At 50.3% G+C, this 16,078-nt stretch overlaps 1 protein-coding gene across 1 annotated transcript in view; it reads left to right on the top strand.

Annotated features, from left to right (window-relative positions):
* The first annotated feature begins 606 nt into the window (after nucleotides 1-606).
* RAB5C (RAB5C, member RAS oncogene family) overlaps nucleotides 607-16,078 on the top strand; it is a 26,666-nt gene continuing 11,194 nt past the window's right edge. Inside the window, exon 1 of the mRNA XM_040497578.1 lies at nucleotides 607-706. The gene's annotated coding sequence lies outside the window, so the exon portion shown is untranslated. The remainder of the gene's footprint in view (nucleotides 707-16,078) is intronic.

The raw sequence follows: 16,078 nt of genomic DNA, 5'->3' as shown, positions 1-16,078 counted from the left end.
AGGGTCCTGGCTTACGGCTGAGCAGTGGCAGGAGCTCTCCTTTTGATCTCTCTGGTTCACCTCCAGAGAACCCTTCCTATAGCACTTCCGTCACCTTCCTCATTACAGAATGTCCCCAACAGTCGGGCTCCCAGAGCTGACTTGGCAGCTCTGTGCAGACAGAGGCTTCTCCGGTTTAGCCAGTGCTCAGGACTGCGGCCTCATGTGCATTATTCATTCACACCATATTTTTCCTTTCCCAATTCTGCTCACACAGTCGTCTGCCCTCTTCCAGCGCTCTGCCACCCGCCTCCCCTCGGGGCTCCTGGAACCCAGGGTGACGCGTTTGGCAGCCCTGGCTTTAAAATTTTCCCGGCCGGGCTCCGCCTCGCCGGCAGCGGGCTCCACCCTAACCCTAAGTCCCAGGCGGCCACCGGCTCCTCCCAGTTCTCTGAACTACAAGTCCCGCCGTCCCTCGCGCGCGCTCTCCCGCCTCGCCCGTGCCCCCCACAGGCGTCGCCTGTAAATCGGTCAAGAGTGCCTCCCATTGGTCTCTCCGCCCTGTCAGTCACCTAGGAGTATTGAGGGGCGGGTCTGAGGTGGAGATCCGGATCCGGAGCGGCTGAAAGGCGGAAGTGGAGGCCGGAGCCTGGGACACCGCCGGGGGGAGAGGAGCGGAGCCTGTCCGAGCCCCGGCCCCAAGTAACGCCGCCGCCCCGGAGCCGCCGTGAGTGTGCCTGTCCCGCGACCCAGTGTCTCGTTCGCGTTGAACCCTCTTCGGGGCAGCACTTCCTCCCGCCCAACCCCGGCTTAGGGGGATAGTGACCCCTCCCCCGACCCGTAGCCCCCTCTTAAGGGGCTCCCCAGGCGTCGGGCCAAAGGGGGGCCCTTCTTACCCACTCTAACCGGCCCTTTATGAGCCTTGGGACACCCCCAGGGCTCTCCTCTGGCCTGTCCAGTCCAGTTGTGGGAGAGAGAGACCCCAAATTCTGCTCCCTCTGCTCCCAGAACTGGAGGAATCTTTGCTAGGTATGAAGGAGGCGGTCTTCCTTCTCTATAGAGGTGGCGAGGAGTGCTGTCTGTCGCGGTTTTCCTCCCCGCCGGCCCACACCGTCCCACAAAAACAGTTGTCCCCTCCAGCCCTAGGGAAATTTTATCTCGATTTCCTGGGGGGGGGGGGGGGGGGGGGGGGGGGGCGGAGGGGTCCTGGGTGACAGCGTTCCACTCTCACAGGCTCCCATAGCTCCTCCCTTCCCCTCTTTCCTCGAGCCAGGGAGCCAGCCAGGATCTCAGCAGAATTTGAAGTCTTGGCCACTTTTTAGGGATGAACTGCCTTCTTGTCTTGCCCCCTCCACCCCCATATCTGTCCTCTAGTTATATTGTTCCCTAGTTGTGTTTTCTGAGTGTATTTCTCTTCCTGCCTCTGAAAAATTTAGCTGAGGTTTGCTTAATCCTAGCTACAGATCACAGATCTGGGTGGATCTGCCCATTCATTATCTTCTTTCTCTCCCCCCTCTCCCCCTCCCCCTTGCTCCAGGCTCAGCCCTGTCCTCCCAGAGCACGTGAGTGGTTTCCAAGCTGCTTCAGAGGGACTGCTCCTCCTAGGACTGCTGTCTGTTGGTCTTTAGGGCGGAGGGAAAAGACCAAAAATTAAGAATCTGGAATCAAAGGGTCCTGGCTCATCTCTTTCCCACTCTCAAACACACACACATCTCCTTGATCAACAGGTCTATGCCACTCTAGTCCTAGGGCCTCTCTAGTCCCTTCTGGGCTTGGACAAATTGTAGATTATAGAGGAGCAAGGTGAGAGCACAGTGGCACCTCTGGCTTCTTGATGTGCTGATTTTTGTAGCCCAAGGGATTCCCATACATGCCAGAAAGGGCTGATTCCCCCCAGCCTTTCCAAGAGGCAGCCTGTACTGACATCTGATCCTTGTCTAGTGCTTGGGACTTAGGTGTGTGAAATGGCTGTTGTCTCAGACCAGCCTGGGAGGTTCTTTGTTATGTGGCCAAAGTACAGGCCAAGACTGTACCTTAACGAGAGTAGCCTGACTCTTTGAGGCCATGACTGACCCTTGCTATCACATCCGAGGAAGGGAGGAAAGGCCATGCAGTCTTTGGGAATTTCTGTAGCTCTTCAGTGTTCTGCACCGTCTTTACTGCCCTTACAGGTGCTAATCGTTTTTGTTTTTTTTTTTTTTTTTTTTTTGCCTTGAGACCTTTTCTGACTTCTTCTGGACAGTCAGTCACCAGTGTCTCACTCCTACAAACTTTTGAGCTAGACCTGGGATGCACTCATTTCGTTTTTTATTGGACAACAAAAAAGCCTACCTTATTGGGGTCAACAGTTGGACCACTAGTGTGGTCTTCTTTGGAAGGTTATTGGAGACTTCTGTGGCCAGTCTAGTTTCTCTAATCTGGTCAGCCTGTGCCTCTGAGGGGCAGGGCTGGAGAGGCCTGACTGCTCACTGGCCATCGGTCTCTGACCAAACTTATCTCGCCTGTCGAGGGTTGTGGTTTCTGGAACTCTTTGAGAGTCACAGGATGAGGCTGCCAGCCTTCTGAGGGGACCCTCTTTGTCTGGACATGCTCTCCCGGCCAGAATTCTGAAACAGGTTTTTGAAGGAGAAGCTCTCCCTTTCAGAGAGATGTGGAAGGCATCAGTGCCCCCGGTAGTCAGGCAGCCGCTTCCGGTATCCAGGGATTGTAGAGTCCAAGCAGAGATCTGACATTGCTTGGCAAAAAGAGGAAGGGCTCTGTGTGCCACAGAAGCCTCTCCTCTCTTGCCTCTTTCAACTAGTTGGCCTTTTCTGCCTTCATGCAATGGAGAGGTGGGAACGATGGATTTTTAGAAATCATTTTAAAGCTGCAGGGTTTTTTCACACATGATCCTCCCAAGAAACAAAGTTCTTTTCATACCTGTTCCTTACAAGAGTCCTGGGAGATCATGAGATTTTGTATCTCCATTTTAGAGATGATGCTGAAGGAATTTAAAGTAGCTAGCCTTAGGTCATCTGGTTAGAAGGTGGTAGAACCGGGGCTTGGGATTTAGGAATCCACGTGCCTCTTTTTCCCTAAGAGTGGGCCCTTCTTCGGGCTGCTTCAAGGAATGGGCACGCAGGGTGAGCAGGCAGGGGTCCCACTGCAGACCCTTCAGCGTCCGTTTCATTGATGCCCTCCTCTGCTTCTGTTTTTTTCCCCACCCCCACACCACCTTCCTATCCTCCATGACCCCCATCTCCTCGGCCTCTGGGGACCATGGTAGTTATGAGTCCCAAGTCAGTACTCTTCGGGGCGGGAGTTTGCTGACATCTGTAGCATTCACTTCTGGGAAAGTCGTGATGGCTAGAAAATGAAAGTAAAAGTGAGTGGGCTCAGGGGTCTCTCTGGGCCGGGTTATGGGTGTTGGGAGCCAGCAGCGCGGCTTCTGCTTCACCCCCTGATTCCCCTTTCTGCTTGCGGGTGGGAAGAATGTGGCTGTCCACCAGTAGCTCCTTTCACTAGAATTTACATGGAAACAGCAAGGTCAAAATTCAAATTCAGCCCCACGAAGCAAGTCCTTCTTAGAAACATCCTTCTTCTGAGCCTTGCCCAGTAAACAGAGAGGTGTTACGGTAGGGTGGAAAGCACAGCTTTATAGAGTCAGCCAGAGCTGAGTTGTTGTCTGGACTCCCCCACTTACCAGTCGCCTGGCCTTGGACTTGTGACTTGATCTTGTTGAGCCTCTGTTTCTTCCAGTAAAATGGGGATACGAAGTATTTTGCAGAATTAGAAACAGGGTAGAGGAGCTAGTCCGGTGCCTGGCACAGGAGTGCCAGATACCCACAAATAGCAATTTTATGGATCAGTGGGGTTTCGAAGGCACATTATAATTCATCCCGAAGATTCTGCTTCAGCATTTGTACCAAGTGTTGCTGTGTCGCCTGGCGCTCTGCTTCATGGTTTCACATGTTGTCTGATCTCACAGATACCGGTCAGAATCCCATTTTGCAGAAGAGAATGCTAAGGCCATGACTGTGCTTCTTCATCTGGGGTTCTTGGACCCTGCAGGGGTCCTGTGCTGTGGGTAGTCCAAGCCACCGACTAAGAGGGGTCTTTGCATCTTCTAAGCACTTCCATCTTAGTTTTAAGCATTTTTGTATTAAAACAGTCATGGATCTATTACAGATTGGAATGCAAAGTTTACATGAGTTTAAGCTAACAAGAAACTTAAAGACAATATTTTGTTTGTGGCAGGCTGCTTTGGGTTCGATTCCCAGATTCCTGGAGTTTTGCATTTCCTCTCCCCTGACTTTAATCAGGGGTGCTTTTGTTGGGGCTATTTGAGAAGCACTGCTTCAGGTAGGATTTATAATACTTTTTTTTTTTTAAGTTTATCTATTTATTTTGAGAGAGAGAGAGAGAGAGAGAGAGAGAGAAAGAAAGAACATGAGCAGGGGAGGGGCAGAGAGGGAGAGAGAATCACAAGCAGGCTCCATGCCATCAACACAGAGCCTGATGCAGGGATCCAACTCATAACCTTGAGATCATGACCTGAGCTGAGATCTTGACCTGAGATCATGACCTGAGGTGCCTTGTAGGATAGGATTTATAAACTGGGATGTCACCAAGTCCAGGTAATAGTGCTTCCAAGAGTCATGGCAGAGAATTGGAATATATCTTAAGGAGTCTTCCACATTAATAGCCTGGTATTTTAAGAGAGTAGTTCTCAGATTAAATACCCCGTCTCCTGATATTGGAATAATAATACAAGTAAAAACGCAACTTTTTGAGCTTTGCTACGCCCTTTTTAGCCATTCATATGTCCTGACTCCTTAATCCTCCTGACAACCCCAGGAGGGTGGTACTGTGTTTAATCCCCTCGTTATGGTGGGGAACTCCCAGTCGGGTCAGAATCGAGTCTGTGCTTGGATACCCCTCTTGTCCCATTTCTGGGCTGTGTGCTCCTCCCTGTGCCTCCAAGGCTCTTCTCCACCTCACCTGCCTCCGAGGCACATTTCCTGACTTTTCCTCTTAAAGCGCAGTTGGCCGTTGGAACATCACTTCCTCTGTGAAGCCTTCCCTTCCTCTAGGCTGAGGGCTTTTCCCCTCCCTGCACTTTGGTCTTAGTACCCCTTGTCTAGTGCCTGAGCCCTGGAAGGGTCATGTCCTGTTTTATCTGTGTGTCCAGGCCTCCCATGGTCCCCATCATGGAAGGTCCCCTGCTGGGGTTGTTAAAGAAGAGGGCAGACATTCATAGGTGCCCTTGAAGCACATGTCTGCCCACGTCTTTTAACACACACTTTCTGAGCTCACACAGTGTGGATCCCGAAGCCTGGCCCATATCTTTGGCCTGTCCTCCAACAAGTTGCTCACACGCAGGAGAGCAAACAGGTGAATGGGATGAATGTTACAGTGCAGATGACATGGGGGTGGGGACAGGTCACAGACTAAATTTCCAGAGGGTTGCCATCTCCCAGTCTCCAACCTTTCCAGTGAAGGGTTTCATGGGGATAGGCGGCCATGGCTTTGGCCATCCACAGTTCCGCTGGCCACCTTCTGCAGCACGTGTACCCAGTAGCTGTGCTTCGGTGGCTGCTTGTGGCGAGGTGGCACCAATGGCAGGCTGGGACTCAGCAAGATCACTGGGGGTGACTTCACCTCTGACGCGGGGCTGCTGCTTTGCACATCTGCATGGGCTCATTCGTGAAGGGGGGAGATCTTAAGAAAGTGGCACCAGCAGCTGTGTGGACAGGAGTGGTGAGAGCAGCCTTCCCTCTGTGACCTACTCCCATGGCCTTCAAACTCTCAGGCCCTGTGCCTGTGGGGTGGGGCACCTCGGGACCACTGATGCGGCTCCTGCCACCCCTCTTCCCATGCACCCCTCAGTGTGGCTCCGTGGAGAGTTCACTTGTCTTAGGAACATGAGTTCATGGTCACTGGTGTCCTTGGATCTCATTTTGCCACAATAAGAGCCACTGCCTTTTTTTTTTTTTTTTAATTAACTTTATTTCAGAATAGTTTTAGAAAAACTTCATAGGTAGCACAGCTTTCAGTTTTCTCATGCTCACTTTCTGCTACTATTAACCTCTTACATCAGTATTGCACATTTGTCACACTGAGTGAACCAATTTTGATACGTAATTGTTCGTGAAAGGTCTGCACCTCACTCAGATTCCTTTCGCTTTTATCTAAGGTCCTTTCTCTGTTCCAAGATCCCATCCGGACACCACATTGCATTTAGTTGGCGTGTCTTCTTAGGCTCCTCTTGGCTGAGCCAGTTTCTTAGGCTTTCCTTGTTTTTGATGAGCTTGACCATCTTGAGGAATACTGCTCAGGTATTTTTTAGTGTGTTTTCGGTTGGGATTCGTCTAATGTTTTCTTCATGATTATACTGGGGTTATGAGTCAGGGGAAGGAAGACCACACAGGTAAAGTGCTGCTTTCATCACACACCAAGAGTACATGCAGTTAACGTGACTTATCTCTGTTGATGTCAGCCTTGGTCACCTGGCTGAGGTGATGTTCGTCAGGTCTCTCCACTGGAAAGTCGCTGTCTCCCCTCCCCTTTCTGTACTGTCCTCTTTGGAAGGAGGTCATTATGTATAGCGCACACTCGAGTGGGGGACTGTGCCTCTCTCCTCGAGGGCAGTGTATCTACGTGAATTATTTGGAATTCTGGAATAGGAGAGATTTGTTTGTTGTCCCTCAGTTCTTTATTCTTTTTTTTAAATTTAATTAATTTACTTATTTTGAGAGAGAGAGAGAGAGTGAGCAGGAGAGGGGCAGAGAGAGAGTAATGGAGAGGAAGAATCCCAGGCAGTCTCTGCACTTAAGCACAGAGCCCGATGCAGGGCTCGATCCCACAAACCGTGAGATCATGACTTGAGCTGAGATTAAGAGTTGGATGCTTAACCGACTGAGCCACCCAGGCGCCCCCATTTATTCATTTATTTATAACAGTATGGACTCATGGATATTTATATTTTGGTTTGTAATCCAGTACTACTTTATTTTATTGCTCAGATTGTTCCAGGTCTGGTCACTGGGAGGTCTCTCAGGTCCCTTTGACCCACCCCATCATTGGGGTGGGGGGGTTCATTTTTTGAGCACTTTTTTTTTGAATGTTTATTTTTGAGAGAGACAAACAGAGTGGGAGTGGGGCAGGGGCAGAGAGGGAGACACAGAATCCGAAGCAGGCTCCAGGCTCCGGGCTGTCAGCACAGAACCAGATGCGGGGCTCGAACTCATGAACCTCGAGATCATGACTGGAGCCGAAGTCAGACACTTGACCACAGAGCCACCCAGGTGCCCCTTTTGAGCACTTCTTTATTTTTCGCCACTACTAGATGCTCCAGGCTCACCTTGCATATTTCCTGCCCCAGTCCTAGAATCGGCTATCTCTTCAAGACCACTGCCTTTTTTTTAGCACCTGTTTCCTCTAAGTATGTTGATATGGACCTGTGTGGCTGGGTTCAATTCGTTTCTTGTCTTGCTGGTTAGTCACTGAAGACACCAGAGTTCAACAAGGTGAAGATGCCCCTGGGAAATGTGTGTGGGAGACTCCTGGCAGTTGACCCCAGGAGCAGGCTGTTGCTTCTCGACTCACCCATTCATACTTCTTGTACCCCTGCCTGATGTTTTGACTGATCCAACAACTTGACTGATCCCCGAATGGTCAGATTTGGTGTTTGCTCCGGAGTTCACTATCCATTTAGGAAGATAAGATACAAGACTGTCCTCTATTTCAGGTGCCAAGTGCTCCAGCCAGACCTTCCAGAACTCGGCCTTAGAAGGGAGTCCCTGTGGCCTGGGCCAGTGTTGTTTTGCTGCCATTCAAGAACAGACCTCCCCTTTGGGAGGGTTTGTGGCTCTAGGCAGGCCCAGGGCAGGCTGTCACTTTGAGCTGTGATCCTGAATCATTGAATAGCTTGCTTAAATCCTTCTGTTGTACTGTCAGCCCTCTGAAGATGTGTAACTTGAGCCAGGCAACACTAACTTGGGATCTTAACAGGAGTTGGTTTACAAGCCTCTAGTCTTCTATTCCTAGCTGCCTGTGTGTCCTCTTCAGGTGGCTCTGTCAGAGCATCCCGGGAGTGGGGGAGGGCGTGGGTGGCCTTCCTCACCCTGGCTGCTCTCCGAGTCATCACATTGCTCTCTGAGCTGCTCAGAGGCCGTGGTGATTAATGACGCCAATTTCCAAACCTCTAGCATTTCCAGCCTGGTTCTTTAAAAGGAACTCTGGTTTCTTTGTCAGCTGTCCTAGTCCTGCCCCCTCCCCCCCCCCTCCACAACTGAACTACTTCTTCCCTTTCCTGAAAGAGGCTTTGAAATGGAAGGAAGGGCATTTGGGCTTTGAGATGCTTTCTCTTGTGGGGCTTTTTCTTTCTTTTCTTTTTTTTTTTTTAAGGGGTTATTGTTTACCTGTTTGAGAGTTCAACCCTGCTGATTTTTCCGGATAGTGGTGGTCCCCTCTCCATTCTTGTGGCTTTGGAAGCCAGTCTCCAGAGAATACAGGGTGAGGGTTATTGACAGGACACAGGACATCAAGGGTGAACTGGTCCTTTTTCTAGGACACTGTTAAAAGTCGCCGTCTTAGTCTGTTCAGGCTGCCATACCCAAATGCCACAGACTGCCCGGCTTATAAACAAGGACATTTATTTCTCACAGTTCTAGAGGCCGGAAGTCCAAGATTAGAGGGGCAGCCAGCATGGTTGGGCTGTGGTGAAGGCCCTCTTCCAGGCCAGCTTCTCTCCATGTCCTCACATGGCTGGAGGGGCAAGGGAGCTCTCTGGAGCCTCCTTTAAAAGGGCACTAATCCCAATCATGAGCGTGCTGCCCGCATGGCTTAATCACCTCCAGATACCATCACATTGGGGTTAGGATTTCAACGTATGAACACGGCGGTGGGGGGGGGGGGGCACAGACATTCAGACCGTAGTCGATGTGTTCAGCATTCTCTCCAAATGAGGGACATTGAAGAATGGGGTCCAAGGAGACTGTAAGCAGAAGGAACGTGTGAACAGGGAGTGAACATACTGATTGAGGATCTCCTTCCTTCGTAGGGAACTCCAGGGTCAGGGGCTTCCCCGCCCCAGGAACATTTATGAAGGGCTTGCTCGGAGCCAGGCCCTCTGCCAAGTCTCACGTGTATCCTCTTCCCAGCAGCCTTGGGAGATGGGCATTAGTCTTTCTAGCTTATGTATCGGAAAATGGGTCCAGTGACAACACCAGGTCACCCCAGTACGTGGTGGCTCCGGGACTTGAACTGGAGTTGGTCTGACTCCAAGACTTGTGCTCTTAGCCCCTATGCAGAAGGAACCTAAGAGGTCCTGTCTGAGGTAGTAAAGAGGTTCCTTGGCTGGGCTGGGCTGGGCTGTGGCTTGTGATGGGGTGTGAGCAGCCTGGCAGGTGGATGTGGATTTAAGCCTTCGGCTGCCGCATCACTTGCCAGACCCAACCAGGCCTGTATTGCAGCTCCGTTCACCACCTACTGTGTGTGTATTGCAGACTGTGTTTACGAGCACCTACTGTGTGTCTGGCTTGATATCATGTGCTGTTAAAACAAAGGAAACCCGTAGTGCAGCCTTGGAGAATGTTGTTGTGTGCTCCTTTTCATCTGTAACAGTGCCCTTAATTTCTCTACCCTCTTCACTCCTCATCTCAAGCCCCCAAGTTCTCCAACCTCTTGCCACCTGTACCAGTCTTATGATAATTTGGGGCCATGGAAGTAGAAGTAGAACTCATTCATTGAAACTTGTTTAGACTCATTCATTGCTTGGTTTCTTCACCTGGCACTCTTTCTGCATTTTGTTCAGCAAAGATTAAGGAAGAAAAAGTCAGGGGCGCCTGGGTGGCTCAGTGGGTTGAGTGTCCGACTTTGGCTCAGGTCATGATCTCGGGTTCCTGAGTTTGAGCCTCGCATCAGGCTTGCTCCCGTCAGCATAGAGCCTGCTTGGGATCCTCTCTACCCCCCCTCTTTCTGCCCCTCTCCTGCTCTCTCTCTCTCTCTCTCTCTCTCTCAAAAATAATAAATGTTTAAAAAAAAGAAAGAAAAAGCCCGCCTAAAATACTGTGCTTTGTATCCAGGCTCTTGAGAGTTGCCTTCGTCCCTCAGATCTCACAGTGGGAACTTTGACCTTGTTTCTTGTTAGTTGGGCGGCCTCTGAACCACAGTGTATGTGGTGTCTGAGCAAGAGGAATTTGGTTTGCTGGTGTCTGATACCTGATTCTCTTTTCCCCATTTACTTCTCAAACACGGTCTCTGCCCTCTGCTGTCTATTTAGGAGCTGAGGGCAGTGAATTCACTTGCCTTTCTTTTGTTTTCATTTTTTTGGTAAAGACAGGAAGGGTTTGTGAGGGATGTCAGTTGCTGGTCACTTGTTGGTATGAGTAGCCCAACAAACAGGTGTGGCTGATGACCCTGACATTCAGCAGAGGTTCTTGGCATCTTTCTGGGCATGTGGCAGGAGCAGAAGTGGCAGCTGGCCCGGCTGGTGCTCCTGGCCCCCGAAGAGACCCTCCAGAGCCAGAGGGGAAGACGGGCTCTGCGTTGCTGAGATCCCAGCTAGAACTGTCCTAAGTAAATAGTAACTGCATGAGGGCGCCTGGGTGGCTCAGTCAGTTAAGCATCCAACTTTGGTTCAGGTCATGATCTCATGGTTCGTGAGTTTGAGCCCCGTGTCAGGCTCTGTGCGGACAGCTTGGAGCCTGGAGCCTACTTCGGGTCTGTGTCTCCCTCTGTCTCTGCCCCTCCCCTGCTCAATCTCAAAAATAAACACTAAAAAAATTTTTTTAAATAATTAATAAGTAAGTAAATTAATTAATTAATTGATTAATTAAGTAACTGCATCAGCAGAACAAATACAGGGTAGTTGTGAGGCTTGTGGGTCAGCAGGGCTCCCATGTCTGAACTCACTGGCTTTGACGTAACTCGCTCTCTGTCCTGGGATCACAGCAGGGAAGAACCTGTGCCTTGGCGGGCTCTCTTCGCATCCTCTCTCTGGCACTAGCAAGTGAAGAGCAGGGTGGTGGCCCGTGAGCCACTGCTCTGCTTCAGTCCTTTTCCCACCACATCTTGTAGCTAGCTGCGTGTGGATTTGTGTCGCAGAAGGTACCAAACTTCAATCCAGCTTTTGCTTGAGACTTCTTAGCTGCCCCGTTGGGGCCAGAGGGTCCACCGCAACCTTGCCGACTGGGGTGTGCTGAGTTGGGAGATTGGGTCCCCTTAGGGAGAATAGTCTCTTAGGAGTGTCAGTGTCAGCACCTAGGGCCCCTAGTGCCTCTTAGGGTCAGGAGACAGGACGAGTTTTGCCTGGTGCAGCCGCAGGTGGTCCCCTGTCTGTCTGGCCTTCCTCACTACCTGCCGCCCGAAAGTCTGGCTCTGTTGGCCAGCACGACCAGTGAATGAGCTCCCCATGGGTAGCTCTCAGAGCTACCCATGATTCCTGGGGCCCTTCTGTGGACAGTACAGGCAGCCCACAGTGACCAAGCTGTGTCAGCAGATATGTGATGTTCCCCCCCCCCCCCCCCGGCCCGGCCCCCATCAGTCATCCTCCCTATAGGCACAGGGGCTGGAGGTTTCCATCCTCTGCCTGAAAGTTAGCGCTGAGTCTGCTTCTGTCAGCTTCTCAGGATCGTCTGTTGTCGAGAGCCAAGAAAGCAGCGCGAAGCTCAGGGAAGGCTTTCTTGATGTTCTTAATGGGGCAGGGCTCTAGGAAGCTGGGGATCTGTCCCTCAAGGGTGGCTTCCGCCTCACTCACCTTGGCATCTTCCTGCCCAGGAGAAAGGGCTGTGGAGCCCGGTTCTGCCTGGAGAGTGGAAAGGACCGCTTAGTCATGTGCCTCTAGCGTTTCAGACTCCTGGAGCTCCTGCACCCTGGCCCCTTTTGCAGATGTTAGTGCTGTTAGTGGCTCCAGTAGGAGCCCCTGTGGACAGTGTCAGGGCCCCGTTGTGGTGGGGAAGTCCAGGCAGCCAGCCCCAGCAGAGTTCTCGTTGAAAGGGGAGTGAGCTGAAACTGATCCCAGTTAAGGGAGATGGATTAAGGGCTTGGGCAGATTCAAGGGCATCTTGCAGTGGTAGGGGGCGCAGCTCACCCTGGGCAGCTCTCTGGGATGCTTTCCTTCCCTTCCCCCTGGAAAGGCAGTCCTCTTACTGTGACTATGTAAACGCGGCACCCCTTCCTCCCCTGCTGCCAGCTCTCCTGATCCTGAATCCCCTACTTTGTGGTGGGATGAGGGGCCCCAGCCCTGGCCTGACACACCCCATCAGCGTTCTCCCCAAATCTCAACCTGGCCTTCTAAGCCTCTGGCTTCCAGGGCCAAGATTCCTCTGTTATCCTCCAGGTGGGACACAGGTCCTCTGTGTTGCAATCCCATAGTACTGGTCACACGGGAAGATGCCCCTCTGTTTGATTCCATCCCCCAGCCTGCACCCCCTAAACCCTGCAGACTCTGCAGACTCCCTCTGGACTGATTGGAGAGTGCACAGCGTCACTGTGGTAACCTTTCTGCTCACTGAAAAGACATAAATGTCACCTTCCCTTTTTATTATGAAGCTTTAAGCAACTTTAAAATTCTTCAGCCCACAGTTAAGTACAAATATATTCTTAGTATGTGTGTAGCAGTCCTATTTGTATTGAATCCTATTAGCTTGTGCCTTGTTAGCTGGGTACTTTTGTTCTTTCTCTGCCCTCTATATTTTTTTTTACGTTTATTTATTTTGAGAGAGAGAGCATGAGCACATGCGTTCGTTGGGGAGGGGCAGAGAGAGAGGGAGAGAGAGAAAATCCCAAGCAGGCTCTGCACAGTCAGCACAGAGCCAGATGCGGGGCTTGAACTCATGAATTGTGAGATCATGACCCGAGTCAAAACCAAGAATCGGACGCTTAACTGTCTGAGCCACCCAGACACCCCCTCTATTTTTTTTTTGTTTTTTTTTTTTTGTGTTTATTTATTTAAGCAATCTCCACACCCAGCATGGGGCTCAAACTCCCAACCCCGAGATCAAGAGTCACATGCTCCTCTGACTGAGGCAGCCAGGCTCCCCTCTTTTAGTCCTCTTCTAATTCAGGCATCCATCTTTTTGATTGTCTTTATTATTCTGAATTTTGTTATACTAAAGAGGAGGCAGAAAATATCTTCTATACAAGGAAGCTAGAATGGTTTCATAGCATTTGTAAGCTTTACTTTCTCACTGTTGTATGCAAAATTGGATTCCGGAAACATTCTGTATTGACGTGTAACTTACATGTAGTAAGATTTATACATCTCACTTGGACAGCTTGATAGATTTTTACATTTGTGTACATCTGTGTGTCTACCTCCCAAATCAAGATATAAAATATTCCTGTCTAGCAGTATTTTTTTTTTTTTACAGTTTGATACAAACTCATTTTTCCATTGTTAAAAGCCATATTCCATTAAAGCCTACATAGAAGGCTGTTATTTGTACATAGAATCCCTGTTATTTGTAGTGGCTGTGATGACACTGTTAATATTCTCGGGTTTTCTATCTGTGACGAGGAAGCCCTGCTAGAATTACAAGTCCTGGGCTTGGGTTCTGCCACCACCTGACTGTGACTGCAGGCAGGCCACCTCACCTCAACTTCATTTCCTCTGTAATTGGAAAGAGGAGGATGAGGTCTTCAAGGACCTCGAGCTTTGGCAACCAATGAGTCAAAACTAGTTACTTAGGCCCTTAGTACTGTAAGAAACCTGTCATTTGCTAGAGCCTCGCCCTCGGCCTAATACTGTGTTATTCGAACTATGCATTGTTTCATTTAACCTTGACAACAACCCCATGCGATTGGTATTAAACAATACCGTTTTGTAGATAAGAGACTGAAGCTGACAGTAGTTGCCTGTCTGACTTGGCCAAGGTCACTCGGCTAGTAAACGGTGGAGCCAGGCTCTAAGTAAACCAGTCTCCCAAGTCCTAATCTGTGAGCTGTGCTGGGGAATGGTGAGTGGGTACCTCATGTGGCTCATGGCTTGTGTTGCTTCAGATTTTTCTTCCTTCTGAGTCTGCAGCCAGTCAGAGGCCCGGTAGTCCTTCTGTGAGTCTGCCCTCTGGTCCTGTGTGCTGGTAGTGGTGATTTTCCCCTTTGAGGAAGGCCTGTGTTCTGGAGCCTGTGGGTAAATCATCTCCCTGGCTGACTCGAGCTTTTTAGTGTCTTCTAGCTTCACCTTTGAACCTAACTACCTCTTCTCCTGTGCCCCACTTTTCATTCTCTGCAGGCTAACACATTGCTTCTGCTCTCATCGTTTCTTGCCCAGCTCTTGTGGTGTTAGATATTCAGGAATGCTTTCATCTAGGGTATAGCTGAAGAGTCACTGGCCAGGACCACCTTTTAGGGGGCCCTGGGCAGGGTCACTTGGTTCTCCGTCCTTCCCCCCCCCCCCCCCAGGGGCTAACCTTGAGTGAGCCCTTCTCAGCCTCTGGTCAACGGAGTCTGATTGGTTTCCCTAATCAGCTCACTGTCCAGGCTGTGCCAGGACTGTCAGCTAGAGGAAGTCTCTGAAGCAAACAGGAAGTGTGAGAGACGCCCATCAGCTGGAATTGCTCACTCTTTTACCAGGAAGGACAAAAAGCATGAAGTGGGTGACTTCACGGTTAGAGAAGAGACATATCTAGTGGAGGCTAGGGTGAAGGGCAGCAGCATCTGGCATCTTAGAAGCTTCAGTAGTTGCATGAAGCCAGGAATCAGTCCCCACCCACGGTCTGATCCACCTGTGTTGTCCATGGCACTGATCTGGAAGGGTGCCTTTCTGTCTCTGGCATTCCTCCCTCCTTCCTGTATCAGCTATAGCTCTTTAATGTTTATTTATTTTTGAGAGGGCGTGCAGAGAGAGAGAGAGGGGCAGAGAGAGAGGGAGACAGAAGACCTAAAGCACAGGCCCCATGCTGAAGAGCACAGAGTCCGATGTGGGGCTCGAACTCGTGAACTGCAAGATCATGACCTGAGCCGAAGTCCAACAATCAACCGACTGAGCCACCCAGGTGCCCTCAGCTGTAGCTCTTGTGCTTAAATCGGCTGCCTAGAATCACTGGGGGAACTTACTTTAAAAACATTTTCTGGACTCTACTTTTAGAAATTTTAATTCAGTTGGTCAGGGTTATTTCTAAATGCCCTGGTGATTCTGATAAAAAAAAAGTTTGGTACCCACTGGCCTTCTAGTGTCCAGAGCAGAGAAAAGCCAGAGTAAGTCTAGTATTTTGCTGTTTATCTCTCTCACCCGCCCTTGGCTCCAGAACTGGCTGGGCATATATTTAGGAGCTTGGGTCCCTCTGCCCTTTCATGTACATTGTGGGGGAAAGTGTCAGGTGCCCCCCAGTCCTTGTGATCTCTTCCATTTCCTATGAAGATAATGAGATTGGAGATGGTGCTTATACTCCATAGCCTCTGAACAAACCAAGGTTCTGACTTGGAGCGTAAGGGGAGCAGTCACGTCAAGGTGAGTCTTTTGCCATGGGTCTGAAGCTCTGCCCATTTTAGCAGCTTGGTGAAAATATCCAGGAGGAAATCCATCCTACTGGTGTGTTTTTCCTGGTGTTGGAGAAACTGGTTTAAAAAAAAAAAAATCTTTTGGCCCATTCTGTATCTTATAAGAAACTCTGACTACAACTTTAGCTCTTAAAGAGAATTTGATTTTTATCTGAAAGAAGATTTTTGCTATGGCATTTTTGGTTATAATTCCATTACCTGCCCGTACCCGTGGGTAATTCTTGCGTCTGGTTCAGAAGATTCCCACAGCGAGATTCCCTCCCCCAGCTGGCAGACCAGCTCAGTGTGCGAATTCACCTTTTCCACCTGCCTGGGTGCATCCTCAGCTTTCCAATCTTGGGAGGGGAGGGTATAAAGCTTCCTGGGGTTCTGGGCGTGGCCTTTGCCTGTCCTAAACACGCCCATGTCTTCGCGTGCCCTTTGTGGCAAAATCAGCTTCCTCCGTGTCTTTATTGTCTTGGAAGGTCAACACCTTTGTTCATGTGATCAGCCAGTGGGGCCAGGGATAATACCACGAGGCAACGGAGGCCATAAAAAGTGCCTTGTGTGCCTGCTCATGTGCCTCTGGAAGGCAGGATCAATATCCAGGCAGAATATGTTACCTGCCAGTTTGTGC

The sequence above is a fragment of the Herpailurus yagouaroundi genome, unplaced genomic scaffold, assembly GCF_014898765.1.
Source record: "Herpailurus yagouaroundi ecotype Mexico unplaced genomic scaffold, PumYag 189, whole genome shotgun sequence".
Classification (NCBI taxonomy): Eukaryota; Metazoa; Chordata; class Mammalia; order Carnivora; family Felidae; genus Herpailurus; species Herpailurus yagouaroundi.
This window is presented reverse-complemented; position numbering and strand designations above follow the sequence as displayed.